Source organism: Equus quagga, unplaced genomic scaffold (assembly GCF_021613505.1).
Source record: "Equus quagga isolate Etosha38 unplaced genomic scaffold, UCLA_HA_Equagga_1.0 200857_RagTag, whole genome shotgun sequence".
Classification (NCBI taxonomy): Eukaryota; Metazoa; Chordata; class Mammalia; order Perissodactyla; family Equidae; genus Equus; species Equus quagga.
Genome location: NW_025798459.1, coordinates 1 through 16,703, shown reverse-complemented (window position 1 = coordinate 16,703; position 16,703 = coordinate 1). Strand labels below are relative to the sequence as shown.

General features: G+C 40.3%; 1 pseudogene; it reads left to right on the top strand.

Annotated features, from left to right (window-relative positions):
* The first annotated feature begins 2,895 nt into the window (after positions 1–2,895).
* LOC124233381 (tripartite motif-containing protein 5-like) lies at positions 2,896–14,200 on the top strand (annotated as a pseudogene).
* Positions 14,201–16,703: the final 2,503 nt, after the last annotated feature.

The window sequence follows — 16,703 nt, the reverse complement described above, 5'->3', positions numbered from 1 at the left end:
GATTGGCAATAGTTGTTAGCCCAGGTGCCAATCTTTAAAAAAAAAGAAAGAAGAGTGGCAGCAGTTGTTAGCTCAGGTGCCAATCTTAAAAAAAAAAAAAAAAGATATGTAGGGGTAAAAACTTGTCACAGTGGAATGAAAAATAAAGAGCCTGAATGGTATATGCATACACACTCCTAGTTATGCAGACACACACATGCATATCTATATATATTATTGTGTATATATATATAGGTAGTGTATTATCATAGTTAATCTTCAAAAATATCATATGCAGAAGGAATTACTATCACATGGTTAAATGAATACATAAACTTATGAGATGTTGCCCAATGTCCCACAGCTAATGAATTGAGGAAGCAAGATTAGAACTAGGTCTGAGTTTCTCCAGCACAAGGGTCCTCTCTGTAGCACACCCCTTAATAGGGAGGAGCCAGATTCCCTAGGATGTGGGGTATGAGGGAGATCTCAGGTGATGCTGATCTGTAGAAGGAACTGAGAGCATCATGGGAAAATCTTGGGTGCCAGGAGACAGAGGTTGATATGCTCAATCCGTGTAGCCATTGATGAAGCAGGAGCAGGTCATGGTAATGGCTAAACCCAAGTTGAGCTACTTCATGACCAAAGTGCTCTCACAGATGATATGATGTAGACGGTGAACACCGTGGACAGTTAATAGCCTGGACTTTGAAATTAGATTGAATTTCATCATCTAGTGATGTTGCTGCTTAGTAGCCCTTACTAAATTAAATTTAATCGGATTCATTTCATCATCAGTAATAAATGAACTAGGACTTATGTGATAGGGATGTTATGGGAATTAATAATAAAATGTTTGTAATATCTCCCTCATTTCCTAGCACATGAGCACTGATCCAGATTGGTGTTGATTAATTTTCTCTGTGATTTGAAATAATTAATGTTAAAAATGAATATTAATCTACTTTAACTAGTAATAGCTTTTCTATGAAAAATAATTAATTGATTAAAGAATCATAGATCATTTCTTCATTTCATCTTTTGGATAATAAATATATTTTTTTAAATCTTCAAATATCTTTATTTCATCTTACACATAGACATCTGAGTATGCAATTCCAATTTTTTTCCTAAACGTTCTTTATGGCTTTGCTATTTTATAATCAGCTATCAATCAATCTTGTTTTATTTGTGGTGAGGACGCTAAACGTAAAAACTAACGTCTTAACAAATTTTTATGGAGTTGCTGTTCCACAGATATAAAGTTTCAGTTCTGCAAGATAAGTAAGTTCTAGAGATCTGCTGTACAACATTCTGCCTATACAATCATGAGTTGCTTAAGGACAAGGGACGTACTAAGAAATGTGTTGTTCGGCGATTGTATCTTTGTGCAAACGTCATAGAGTGTACGTCCAAAAAACTATTGGCACAGCCTACTACACGCCTACTCTGTATGGTACTAATCCTATGGGACCAACGTCATATGTGCAGTTCACCGTTGACTGAAATGTCATTATGCAGTGCATGACTGTAGTTAACAATACTGCATTGCACACATGATCAATATTTCTTCATTAGAAAAGAAAGTTTTACCTTCCTCAAAGCTCTCATCTGGGTCATAGTCTCTGCAGCCAGAGGCCAAATGCATATGGCCTCTTGACTATTTTCAGTATGTGTACTATTAGCTGGATTACACTTTTGGTCCACCTTCAGGATCATTCTTTATCAGGTTCCCTTCAAGTACGATGAACATGGCACAAGTAAATACTTTTAGAAGGTCTAAATTTGCCATCATGCAGCCTTTATAGCTTTACCCTCTCTTGTGCAGAAGAAAGGGAAACTTATTAGTTTTTTTGTGCTTGAAATCTTTCTTTTATGGTCAACACTGGTCACTATCGTGACATTAACATGTACTGACATCTTCCATTTCATTGTTTATTGCTTCATAGCCCCATTTGTCTGGAGCCCCTGACAGAACTCTTGATCCTAGGCTGTGGCTACAGGGCCATATTGAGGCCAGGTCAGGACAAAGAATCAGCATCACTGTGCTACCACTCTGTGATACCCACTCTGACTGGTCACCAGCAGTAGTTTGCAACCTGTATGGCATTTTCCATCCATGTGACCTAATGAGACATAAACTGCCAGGATCACCTAGTTTAGCTGGGGGGTACAGGACAGGAGCCACAGCATGCAGGCATGACTGCCTCAGGTGACTTCATAGTGATGGACCTCACAGTAGTACAGTAAATGCTTTCCTCTATCATCTCAGCTTTTGAAGAAGCCACACCAGGTGGATGTGTGTGAACCTACGATATATTAGCTCTTACAGTGTATGCACAGACATTGTGATATATTATGTCATGATAGTAAGAGAAATCATTGCAAATTTACACTTTAAATAAGTTAACCAGAGCAGGTCTTTCTGATAAGAGAACATGTCAAGAGAGAGCTTTCTGATGTATAGGAGTAAGTGAGTCACACTGATATCTGGGGCGACATTCCACGATGAGAAATAGCAGGTGTAAAACTCCAGAGACCTAAGTGGTTTGCTACTTTTTACAATGAGGATGTGTTTTGGCATGGGAAAGAGAAGCAGGAGAGAGAGTAGGTCACACAAGGATCTTGGTAGAAAAGACTTCAGGTCATTCTTTCTTTCCATGAAAATGAAAGACAATATCAATCATTGAACAGATAAGGATGAGATTTGTCATATGACATGAACTAGTGTAAAGTGTTTGAAATATTACGAAAAGTCCTTTTTACCAGGTCGTGAAACTTCCTTCCTTGTTTCTCCACCTTTTCTCCTTCTCTTTCAACATGTTGGTCTTTGCTTGACCTTGATGTCTACACCATTAGTATCATTTTATTCTTACCTTACTTATTCTGCCCCCTTGTACCTTCCCAATCATTCAGGGACCTGTGAACATGAGGAGCCTCAGAAGTCAGAACAAGTAGCACAGGGAGCAGCTGCAACGGCTTCAGGACACCTGGTGAACATAAGGAGGAGGTGACCTGCCGCATCTGCCTGGAGCTCCTGACAGAATCCCTGAGCCTAGACTGTGGCCACAAGCTTCTGCCAAGCCTGTATCACTGCAAGCCACAAAACATCTGTGGTCAGCCAAAAAGGAGAGAGAAGCTGCCCTGTGTGTAGAATCAGTCACTAGCCTGTGAAACTGCTGCCTAATCGGCATGTGGCCAACATAGTGGAGAGGCTCAGGGAGGTCAAGTTTAGTTCAGAGGTGGAGCAAAAGAGATCTCCGTGTGCACCATGAAGAGAAACTCCTGCTCTTCTGTAAGGAGGATGGGAAGGTCATTTGCTGGCTTTGTGAGTGCTCTCAGGAGCACCGTGGTCACCACACATTCCTCATGGAGGAGCTTGCCCAGGAATATCAGGTAAGACACCAGGATATAAATAAGACAGAGTCGAAAATAGTACTTGATGGGAAATCTCCACGTTGCATTGCATTTTCATTTCCTTGTCAACATAGCCCTAAGCTCTGTGATCTCTTTTCTTCCTATCCTCAGCTTCCGAGGCCTGAAAGACATTTCTGTGCACTCCATCCAATTACAAAAGGATGCCTACAGTACAGACTTTTACTCAGAAGTAGATATTCTTGTACCTTGTCCTAGTAGGTGGAGATTTGGCGTGAAAGAAAAGCTCTCATTACCTCTGTGAAGAGGAGGGTTAACTGGGCAGTTTGGTGGATTGAGATATAAGTTCTTTCCTTCCCTCAGGATCAGGTTTCTTCTTCTAAGACAAAAAGTATCAGTCCTCTTTTGGGGAGAGGATGCTGACTTCCACCACTTGAGTATTCAACAACACATTCATTGCCTCAGGTTTTCTTCCAAGTCATAGATTCTAGTTGCGGTTCTCACAGCTTCTGTAAACTCTAGTGTCTCCAGAGATCAGCCTGATTGCTTCCCCATTTATCATCTCTTCTGATGCTGAAAAAGCCCATATCTTGATTCTGGTTTGATCCCTTTCCCACAGGAGAAGCTCCAGGCAGCTCTGGGGGCCTGAGGGAGGACCAGGGAAGCTGACAGCTTGGAAGCTGATGCCAGATGGGAAACAACTTCCTGGTAGTTAGGAGGAGACACTTCCTGAGGGACTTGGAATGAAATCTTGGCAGGACCCTGGGTGTTACTTACATGGAGCTCCCTTCCTCTTTGTTTCCTGACAACTGATTTGTCCAAAAGCCATTTGATTAGTCCTCTTCTTTATCTTTTCCCTGAGAGGGGTGGGGGCTAAAATGTGGACATATCACAAATGAACAAATAATTGGAGGGAGGTATTCACGTTGATGGACTCTTTGATGAGGATGGCTAGTGAATTCTGTATTCCTTTCCTTTCTTGTTTTTGAGCCTCTGACTCTTCTGAGGGAAAACATTTGGCAATGGCTCATGGTTCTGTCCTCAGTGTTCAAATTTCGGCACAGGCTGGTGGTGGAGGTGCAGGTGAGAGTCAGAAGTAATGGAGAAACTCTTGACCGTCTTGTAGAGCTGTGTGAAAGCTGAGCCACACTCAGTTATCCAAGGTGGCACAGGATTGGTCTCAATAATGCAAACTTGAGGCCATTAAGTTTGAATGCAATGCAGAAAAAAAGATAGTAAAAGTCAGCTTGCCCAGGAATTGCTCCCCTGCTTCCATCTTACTTCCCTGTGAGAAATCCCCAAATAGAATAATTCTTTTTCTGGCTCCCAGGCTCTGCCTAGAACCTCAGTACCTCTCTCTGTTTCTCATTCCTGAGGAATCAAATACAAAGTGAGAAAGAAAGCGTGCAGGCAGAGTTTAATCAAATGAGAGGTATCCTGGTCTCTGAGGAGCAGAAGGAGCTGCTAAGCTGAAGAATGAGGAGGGAGATAGTCTACGCAACCTCACTGAGGCTGAGAATGAGCTGGTGGAGCAGAGGCAGTTGGTGAGCCCTCTCATCTCAGATGTGGCGCACTAGTTGCAGGGGTGAACAATGGAGATTCTGCAGGTAAGACTTGGGAAGAAGCCCCAGCATCTGAGATCTGAGAAAAATGAGGACTAGTTTCCTTGTCTGTATTGCTCTGTTCTTTCTGGTGGTGAAACTAAGGTTCCCTTGGCCCTGCAGTACCCCTTCCTGGATCTATTTCAGAGGTTATTAGAATAATTGACATTGTGGATAACAAGGGAAAATCTCAATTTTATTAACTTATCAAATGCAGTGCAAAAATTTGACTGTGGAGAGAAGATCCATTGTCTGGTGGTATTGTATAGGGACCTATTATCTGTGGTCTCTGTTAAGCATTTATCGGGTACCTCTTCATCATCCAGCTTAGTCACGGACAAACAAGTATTCTTCAGATTCAAGAGTGCTTTTTCTTTGTTTTAAAAAAAATGTTTTCTTTTGTTTTTTAAGAAAAACTTCTTTCTCACAGTGTTTTTTTTTTTCTTATGCTTTTCGGTGAGGAAGATTGGCTATGAGCGAACTTCTGTTGCCAATCTTCTTTTTTTTTGGTCCTCAAAACCCCAGTATATCGTTGTCCATCCTAGTCGTAGGTCATTCTAATCCTCCCATGGGGCATGCTGCTACAGCATGGCTTGATGAGCAGTGTTCAGGATCCCAACTGGCAAGTCCCGAGCTGCCGAAGCGGAGTGTGCAAACTTAACCACTTGGCCGCAGGCCGGCCCCCCTGTTTTTTCTTTTTTCCTCATATTATGAGTTGAGGTTTTCTCCTTCTTTCTCTTTTTTCTTTTGCTGAAGAAGGTCTGTACTAAGCCAATATCCATTGCCAATCCTCCTCTTTTTTCTTTTTCGATTGAGGAAAATTAGCCCTGAGCTAACATCTGTGCCAGTCTTCCTCTACTTTTTTGTATGTGGGACACCTCCACAGCATGGCTGGTGAGTGGAATAGGTCCACACCCAGGATCTGAACCCTCAAACTCTGGCTGCCAAAGTGGAGTGCACAGAACTCTAACCACTTGACCACTGGGCTGGGCCCTCTGTCTCTATTTTTTTAAAACAATTTGTGAAGGACTGGTATTATTTATCTTTAAATATTCAATAGAATTCACCAGGGAAGCCATCTCATTCCAGGCTTTTCTTTTTGGAAAGCTTTAAAATAATTATTTTTTTTACTTCTATTAGCTTCAATTTGAGTTTTTATGGTTCTTGAGCCAGTTTTTGGTAGTGTAATTTTTTGTAGGAATTTACCATTTTGTCAACATTTTCTGATTTGTAGACATAAAGTTAATCATAACAACCCTTATAAACTCGTTAATTTCTACAGCACTCACAGTAATGTCACCTCTTTTATTCTTTATTTGGTGATTTGCTTTTTCACTTTTTTCTTAGTTTAGCTATGTTTGGTCAATTTTATTGAGATTTTTTAAGAACAGACTCTGCTATTTCATTGATTGTATGTATTTTTAACCTTCCTATGTCATTTATTTCTGCTCTCACCTTTAATGTTTCCTTTACACATTGTGTGCTTATGTGGGTACATGTGTGTGTGTGTTGGATATAGTTTGCTGTTCCTTTTCTAGATTTTTATTAGGTGGAAACTTAAATCACCACTTTCAAACCATCTTTTCTGATATATCATTTAATGATAAATGGATTGTTTTAGCTGTATTCCATATATTTTGATTATTTAGTTCTTATTTTTACTCACTTCAACTTACTTTCAAATTTCCTGTGGGATTTTTTTTGGTTAACTCTTGGGATATTTGAAAGTGTGTTGTTTAATTAAAATATATTTAGTGATTTCTTACTTTTTCTTCTGCTGTGGATTTCAAATTTAACTCCTCTGTAATCATAGAACATATATTTTATTATTTGAATCTTTTAAATGTATTGACAATTGTTAATGACCTAAAATATTGCATCTCGAGAAAATTTTTCTATATGGATTTGATGAGATTGTTTATTCTGGATTCATTGGGTGAAATGGTCTATAGATGTCAGGTCACTTTGGTTGATAGTATTGTCCTTGTCTTCTATATCCTTGACCGTTTTCACAGAAGCTATTCTCTCAATTATTGAAATCTCTATTATTATTGAATTGTCTATTTTTCCTTTAAATTTCACTTCGTCTGAGAAAATTTCAAAGCAAAATTTGTGATGTGTGAGGAAAATTTGAAGCTCTGTTTTTAGGTATATGTACATTTATAATTGTTATATCTTCTTGTCGTACTGAAACTTTAATCAGTATTAAATTTCCCTCTCATTCTCTCATAATATTATCTTAAGTCTATTTTGTCTAATACTGATATAGACATTAGCAATTTTATGTTTACTGTTTGTATGGCATATGTTTTTCTCTATTTGTACCTTTTCCCACATTTCTGAGTTTGAATCCAATATATGTCTGTCATACAGAGCAATAAATGAACCTTGCTTTCTATCTAGTCCAAAAGTCTCTGTCTTTTAATTGGGGTATTATGACAAGGACACCTAATGCAATTATTGATATTGTTTTCAAATTTTCCAGTTTGCTAATTGCTTCCTATGTGGCTCCTGTAATTTTTATCCTCCTCTTTCTCCTTAAGAAGCTTCTTTTGTGTTTCTAATAGGAAATTTTAAGTTTTCCTATTTTCTACCTGTGTTTTTTATTTATTTTTTTCCCTCGTGGTTGCTCTAGCGCTTGCAATATGCATGCTATCCTATCACGGTCTCCCTCAGATTAAAACAAACTGAGTTCCAGGAAAATATAGAATTTGCCTCCATCAGTGCTTCATTTCCTTTTGGTAACAACATATACCTCAGAATTTTCATGGTAACTGGGAAGAGGAGTTCTGTATTATTCTACAATTTATATCATGAGATCGATGTTTCCTTCAAGAACTGAGGATAAAGGCATAGGGAGGGGTCAATAGAGAGGGAAAAAACTAGAATTTGGAGAAGGACATAGACCAGATACTGATGAACAGGTTTAAGCTTCAAAATTCAGCTTTGACTACAAAATGATAGTCGGCTTTACTGAAGTCTCATTGTTCAGATCTCAAATTCCCACTGCAGACAGTGTGAGTTTTCATGTTGTGTGCTGTAGAGAGGGTCATGTCTAGGCTCAGCTTTCCTTATGAGGTACAGTCTTTTGGTGTTTAGTCCTTTTCCTTGTGGTGAAACAGTTGGGTATACAACAGTATTTACTACTTCAGGCACTTTTCTTCTTTTAAAAAAAATCATTTCTAAATAAGGATGAAGAACAGAACTACCTAGGATAGCAAAGATGCAAACTGTTCTTAGAGAAGTGTATATTCTGATTTAGGGCAGGCTATGCCACTGTGCAAAATTTGAATCAAGATTTGCAGGCCTGGAGGAGGCTCGAGACTGTGGGCCAGGAGCAGCAGAGGAATGGTGGGTGGCCATGGCCTTGGGGGACATTTGATAAGTGCAGAAACTGATGGCAAGTAAGGTGAATGTGAACTCCCAAGGTCAACAGCTGGGCCAGTTTACACTGGGTATGTAATGCAGTCATGAGCATAGTCTCTTACTTGTTAAAATCGGGAGCTGACCAAGAAATTCTTATGACAAAGGGAGGAATGCCATTCCCATTAACATCACGGAGAGAAACGAGGAAGATCATGGGAGTGGAAAATATTGATGATGATGACAACCTCCCCCAGCTGAAGAAATATTTCGTACTGTCCTTTCTTTGTTCCCAACTCTTAGCTGACTCAGTTTTCCCTTTTAGCTAAAAAGCCTCAGCAAAGGATTCAGGCCACCTGCAGAATGGGGGTCTTTCCACACCTCCTGCATCACTGTCTGTAGATGGCTGTCCGTCATTTATCCCCCATGGGGAACTTCCCCCTGCTAGGAGCCTTTCCCTGGGACCACACATCTTTGACACTAGTTCAGAACTGGGATGTGTCTTCTCCCTCTGCCATGCTCAGAACACTAGAAAGCACAAAACCAGGCCCTGTTTGTCAGGCACCAGGGATTCAGAGACACTCACTGTCCTCTTCTTTCCTGCCCAAGCCACCAGCATCTCTGGAGCCTCAAAATGGGATGTGTACAGGATCCGTACGAGCGTTCCATCCATTTTCCCTCCCCTGGAGCATTTCCATTTAATATGCAAGAGTTAGTACTCATGGTGAGTATTCAGAAGTTATCTCTTCGAGAAAATGGTGTCATTGAAATTGAACTTGACTGACTTGAGCTCACCTTTCAAGAATTGCTTGGAGGGAATTGCTGTGAATTGAGTGTTAGTTGAGATCAAGTGGAGAACCTCAGGAAGTTATCCCATTCTTTGGTAAGAAAGGGCAAAGATATTGCTCAACTTCAAGATTTCCAAGTGTTGGAAATGGTTCTAATGATAAGTGAAAATAATTTTCTGTTCAGAAATGCTGCATCCACACTGACTGGAAGGTCTTGCTACAACAGCAGAGCTTCAAAAATGACTTCATAATACAGCAAGGACTTTTATTACTGAGTATTGTGGCAGTGCGTGTCACTTCTGGGCCAAGGACAAGCCATTGATCTAAATGCCTTGTCTGCTCAGGAAGGCCCCTGGTGCCACTGCACAGTATACACTGACATTGTTCTGCCCAGATACAAAGCCCCTGTTCCCCAAGCAGTGGTGTCACACTTCCAAGATTCTCAGTGCACAAGAAGCCTATTGCTTGAAACTGTGAACAGTTGAGAAGTGGCCTGGAGAGGCAGAAGCCAGTGGCTGTCTATCCAGTGTGTTTTACATGCAGAATGTAAGAGAGTTGTCTAAGCAGAAGCTGAGACAGAGCAGAGCCTGTTTCTAGGCCCTCCTGTTGACAGTGCACCTGAAGGGCCTGGATGCACTGTTCTTGGTGTTCCATGCTCCCAACTCTCCTGAAATGTGAACTGACTAGAGAAAAATACTAGGTAAAGCACAAATATTGGGCAAGGGAATTTTGGTGTGACGTGGGGCTGTTCGGTCACACAGAACATATGGACACATTTATCAATGTTATTCGGGTTAAAGTCATTGAGAATACAGTTACCTAATTGTAAATATCTGTAAACCAAAAGTGTTTTCCCTTCCCCCTGCTTTTTCTTTTGTAAACACTCATGACAGCTTCTCTGTCTCCTCTGCCATTACCTGGACTGTCATCTCTGCTTTAATCCCCTTCATAGTGACTAGAAGGCTCTCCGTGCTTTCTGAAACAGCAGCCACTTTTTTTGTTTTTTAAACTGAAGCAATCCCTGTCATCTATGTGCTTAAACGCGCCAAATGAGAAAAGAACCAACATCGCCAGCCATGTTCTCCACTCGCATTTTCTGCTAGAATGAAAAGCAATGTTTTCTTTAAAGATTTTATTGTTCCTTTTTCTCTCCAAAGCCCCCCAGTACATAGCTGTATATTTTTAGCTGTGGGTCCTGCTAGTTGTGGCATGTAGGATGCCGCCTCAGCATGGCTTGGCGAGCGGTGCCATGATCGCGCCCAGGATCCGAACCAGCAATACCCTGGGCCACTGAAGCAGAACGTGCGAACTTAACCACTCAGCCATGGGGCCGTCCCCGAAAAGCAATTTTTGAGACAGATTCTGTTGTTACTTTAAAGGCCATTGTGATGAATTCAGCTAAAGCAATTAACGTGTTTAATTTTAGGTCAAAGATAAAGGTTATTTTGAAATTATTTGGATTTTTACACAACTCTGTAATCTGTTGCTTTAGAAAACAAATTGATCTGATGGATCACCCCTACCACCACCAATCCTGTTCATAAAGTCAATTGTCAGTCTATCAGGCTTTGTTCTGGAAAAACAAACATCTTACTAAATTCTTCAATATGGCAACATAATTTTTTAAAGAATGCCTTCAAGGATTCTTTTCCTCTCCTTCAGTGTCACTGATGTTAACAGAAAAGCCGGGCTCTTGTTGAAACAAACAGCTGAACATTGAATCAGAATGAGAACACTTTGACCAATAGTAGAGCAGAGGTTTGAAGCTAGCTGTTGAAGAGCCTTCCTGCTGTGAAAAGAAGATTTTTCCCCATAGAGCCTACAGTTTCCAAAGAAATTCAATGTCTTAACTTGGTTTATTTCATTGGAACTCTAGGACTGAGAGAGATGGTGCAGAAGATGTCAGTGGAAGACAATGTTGTGCTAAGATAATGGCCTCCTGCTCTGCCTAATTGCTTAGTTGAGATTGAGGTGAGTTCAAGGCCAACTTTATGGAGTGACTCTGGTCAGTGATGGAATTGTATTCCGTCGATGACTGATGGTGACTTATGTCCCCTCGTACAGTGTTTGCACAGCAAAGGTTACTTGTTACCCCCTTTCTCTGAAGTGCTTTAAAGAAGAAACCTCCCTTGTCTTTCAACCAATCCGAAGCTAGTTTATCTAGAGATACTATCCTTTTTTTCCCCTTCCTTTTGAAAAAAGTTACAATGTATTAATGTAATTAAAGCTAGTTCTATCCTGGAATTAATAAATTCAGTATTAATTCATGTCTAAATCACTGCGGTTAAAACACTTCCAGACATCTGGGTCAATTAGAGATTCTCAGAAGCAGGGGAGACCCCTGGCTGGAAAAGGAGTAGCTCCAGGGCATTTTCTGGGCTTAGAAACAGGCTAGCAAGGGGCTGTCATCTCCAGTGAGAGATGGGCCAACACTGGTCTCTCTTCTCTTTTAGAAAGTCCTCTGTGGTCAACTGATTCCTGCCCATGGCAGTGGGAGAAGACTACACCATTGCTGGTAGGTGAGTTTGAAGTCTTACTCTACACATTCAGAGAAACAGTTTTGTATGATTTGTGGAATTTCTAACATGGATCTTTTTTAGCTTTATTAACTATGAATTCACCGCCCCTCCTCCACTGCATTTGAAAGCTTGTGTTTGTACTGTATAAACATTCATTGAAATTTTTTTCTTCAATAAATTTTTTTCTGCATGGCTGACAGTTCAAGGATAACAAATAATATTACAATTAAATATCAACTGACTGAAAAGAAAGAATTAGTAGGACTGTAGGAAAAGGTGTATCTTGGACCTGCTGGATGAAAATGAAAGTGCCTGGCTTGCGATCAACGTAAATATCTGTATGTATCTCTCTGTCTCTATCTCTATCTATTCATAGGAAGACGGATACACACACATGCATACACTTGCATATACACATATGGGTACATATGCATGTAATCATTTGTATAAATATATGTATATACATTAACATCATCGTGATTAGACTTTAAAAATATATGAGAGAGAGAGAAATTTACATCAGGAGGTTAAAAGAGTTTAGAAACTGTAGCTATAAATGAGACAGGCGTAGACATGAAAATGGATAATATTATACTGAGCCACTTCATGATCAGTGTGCTATTGCAGATGCCACGAAGAAAATATGTCCTCCTTTTAGGGTAGAGAATGAACGTTGTAAGTGGATGGTTAAAAGTCTGATAAATAAAGGAAAAGTGATAGGATATATTGGAGTATATGTGGAAGCCGTTTTCTTTAAAACAAATTTGGCCTGACCTTCTTTTTCCACAAAGGCCTGATGTGGTCTGTTGAGCATGTGTTGTACATCTGCTTTAAACATTGGCAATGTCCCAAAGCTGAGAACCCAAAGTCCTTAAAGATAGGGATATTGCCTCCTCATATCAGTATTTCTTTAAGGATAAGCATTTGTTCTCAGAAACTAAGGATTTAACTGCTTTAATTCATCTCATGACCACTGACCCACGGACCACCGACGTGCTGTGGTCACCATGTGACCCCTGACCTGCTGTGCTAGCAAAGCTTCTCGTGACAGGAGTGAAAAGGATATTCCTGTCATATATGATGTTTGTTCTTTGTTCCAAGATGGGATATAACCACTCTGTGCACCCCACTTCTTCAGAGAGCTTTCTTCTTGGTGGAAAAGTTATCCTGGGCTATCGTCCTCAAATTAGCTCATAATAAGCTCTTCCCAAATTTGATTTATAGATTCGTTATGGATTATTGCATTGACAAGAATGGACTCTGAAAACAGAACAGGTTTCATACAATGATGATATAATCACTTAGGGGCCCTTATCAAATTTACTAATTTCTATGGATTTCAATTTCTCACTTACAAAATAAATAAAAAGAATAAAACTTACCCGATGGGTATATTGTGGGAATTAAATAAGAAAATATTTGTGATATCTTCTGCTATTTCCTAGCACATAAGCATTGACCCAAAGTGATGTCCATTCATATCTCTTCATGGCTTCTTTTCTGACTTGAATAAGTGATTGTAAGAAAGCATATTCATTCACTTTAAAATAATTAACTTTGGTTTATTTCTTGAAATAGTATAATTTGAATCAGAAATCACAATCTTTAAAAATTTGTTTTATCCACTTATAAAATCAGTATTACATTATTATAAAAACAACTTTTTTCTCTTTGACAAATAAAAATGGCAAGCAATAGGATATATTGGAGTATAAGAGGAAGCCATTTGGTATAAACCTAATTCGGCCTGACTTTGTTTTTTCCAAAAGGGCCTGACCGTGGCTATTGAGCATGCTTTGTATATCTGCATAGACATTTCCTATGGCCAGAACAAAGGCCCTTGAGATAAGGGTGCAACTTCCCCTGACATTGCATTTCCTTAGGGATAAGCATCTTTCCTTAGGCTAGGAACTGATTGCTGCACTCACCTTTGACCACCCAGCTCACCTGTGACCACTCAGCTGGAGACAACAGACTGCCACCCTGCTGTGTTCACTGAGACAGAAGACCTACCTGCTGTTTCCATCAATTGCTGTGCTGACAGAGCAGTCTCGCGACTATTGTAAAAGGGACATTTCAATCCTATGTGAAACATCCTCTCTGGGGGTATATAACCACTCTGTGCACCCCACTTCTTTGGTGCCCTTTCTTCCTTCGGAAAGAAAGTCCCCGGGTTATAATCCTCACATTTAAGCTCAGAATAAACTCACCCAAATTTTCAATTATAGATTGGTTATGGATTATTTTCGTCGACATCACCATCTTCTTCTACAATTATAATAGCCTCTGTAACCTACCTCAACATACTAGACTAAAATGTTATTCATTTTCTGTTGCTGTGTAAGCAATTACCACAAATTTAGTGGTAGGCTTAAATTTCAGCTTAAAAGAACACACGTTTATTATGTCACAGTTTCTCCAGACTGGATTCTGGGCACAGCATAGCTGGGTTCTCTCCTTTAGGTTCTCACAGGGATGTCCTTGAGGGGAACAGAGTTTGCCACCCCAAACTATGCTTCTTTGGGAGATGGATTATTTTCAAGAAACAGAAGACTCACGAAGTTTTTCTTGTTAATTCCCCCTTCACTGCCTAAATGAATTTAGATAAATTGCCTGTGGGAGGAACAAAGCTATCCACAGAGATATCTACAAAGAATACTGGCCACATGTGGTGGGGGAGACATGACAGGGCCTAGAGTTGAGAGTCCTTTCCATGTCCTGTTGTCTCTGGAGGACCTGCAAACATTTCTTTACCAAATATTTGCTTTTACATCCCCATGTGAATTGCCTTTCTCCTCTTTGAAGTCCAAAATGAGTAACCCCGACATCCTCCTTTGTCTTTAGCTGAAGATGGTATTTAAGACGGTGGCTTCAGATATTTTAGTGATCTGCTCAATTGTCTTGGCTTTTTGCCGTTTATACACGTCATTAATTTTTTTTTTTATTTTCTCCTATTATTCTGTCTCATGTCAATTTAATTGTTGGGCCAGCCCAGAAAAACCTAGAGGGCCATGGTGACTTCAAGAATGCCTGGGGGAAGCCTGGGTTCAGATCAAACCATCCTAATGTTGCTCCCAGAAGTCCCGGCTGGGAAACAGTGTCTGCCTGAGCTACCATTTCACCAGGCTCTCCAATGACTCCCTCCTTCCTAGAAAACTTGTGTCCAAATCCTGAGGGGCAGCCCCTGTGACTCATCCAGGAATTGTTTGCCCTGTCCCTGTCTGTGGGCCTACGGGTGGGTGGGAGGGCCCTGCCACTTTTAACCAGACATCTCAGCTTTCAGAAATAAACAAGTCTAGGGGGTAAAGAATGTCCCTCTATCTCCAGGAGGGACCAGAAGCTCTTTGCCAAGGTTAGAGTTTAATGGGGAGATAAAAGAAAATCATCCTGTGTGGGCATTGTACATATTGGTGCAGAGGTGACTGTGATACCCCATTTCCTGGTATCAAGATGAGGAAAAGGCAGATTGTGTTCTCTGATTAGTGGTTTGAAGCCACCATCATTGTTAAAGAAAGACTATTGAGGACACTTGTTAAAGACAGAAGGTGAGGATGACTTGATTCCAGGGGGGTACTACCATAGAGTTTGGTAATAGGAGAAAGAGCGGGCTCATCTCTGGATATAATAAGGAAAAGTGAGGATTGATAGCCAAGGAGCAGGGTCAGAGGTTGCTGGATGGAAGATGGCTAAGAGGTAGAGCAATTCTTTGCTAAGCTGACCTAAAAGAATTTTTGCTGAAGGCAGGCCAGGCTGATCAGATATTGAGGGTGGTCAGAGCAGCTAAACATCTTCAAGGGGGCTGAGGCAATGACTCATCAAATTCAGCCAGCAGGATTTTTGCGAAGACTAGGCAATGCAGAGACAAATACAGGAAGCCTGAGAGTCAGGGCCCAGTTGTGAAGAGAATTCAGAGAAGCCTGACTAGTCTTTGGTCAAAGAGGGAATTTCTGTCACCACCTAGACCCTCGGCCAAGCCTGACAATGGATGAGCGTATTGGGGCCCTTTCAAACTTCTCCAGTGATGGCCCCCCTGCTAAATATGTTATTCGTGGTGATAAAGCATCCATGTGTACCTCTGCTAGCCTTTGTCTCCAAGCCGTGGTAGCAATGCTGCACATATGGACATTTTAGTGGCACATGTGGAGAACTGTAAATTCCTGTCTCTTCCCTTACAAGGTATAAAATGATGAATTAATTCTGGGTTTCTTTTTCCGAAAACACAAAGTGAGATGTAAAATTTCACCTAACTACGTAAACTAAGTGTAAAACTAGGTGCCAGTCAATGTAAAGGAGCTATGTGAGTGTCCTTCACAATGTAAGAAATATTTTCTGCTATGATTACTGAAAAGTACAAGTCGTGTCAATTTCTTCTGCAACAGACTTGTGCTCTTGAGAGGAACAATGGTTTATTCTACTGAAGTCTCATTTCTCAAGTTCCAGACTCTGCTGTGAAGACCACTGAGTTCCAGTCTTCTTCTCTGGAACTTTTTATACCTAGGCTGGGACTGATTTAAAGGTCGTTTATTGGGAATGAGTCAGAAAACTACTAAAGTATGAATTCCCTAAATCAGTCCAGCAGAGGGAGTCATATCCAGGGACAGCTCCTCTTATAAGGGTCAGGTTTTTGGTATTTAGGCTTTTCCCTTGTGGTAAAATGCTTGCGTATACACCATATACAAAGTCTTATGCATGTTTCTTTTCTTTTCTTTTTAACCAGTTTCAAATTCAGGATGAGGAAGAGACTCAGTTTAGCAAAGGTAGAAATTTTCCTGGAGAATTATAAACTAGGGCAACCCGCTGCGCAGAGCTCACATCAAGATGCAGAAGGGTAATAACTTGTCCCAGGGGAAGAAAAAAGAGGGTGCTTGGCCTGGGAATGGTATATACATACACACTCATAGTCACACACACACAGGTATATGTATAAGTATGTGTATAAATATATATTCATAGGGATCATTATCACAGTTTATCTTCCAAAATATCATATGAAGAAGGAATTCCTATCAGGTAGTTAAAAGAATATATAAAATTATGAAATATTCCCCCGTGTCCCACAGCTAATAAGTGAGGAGGCA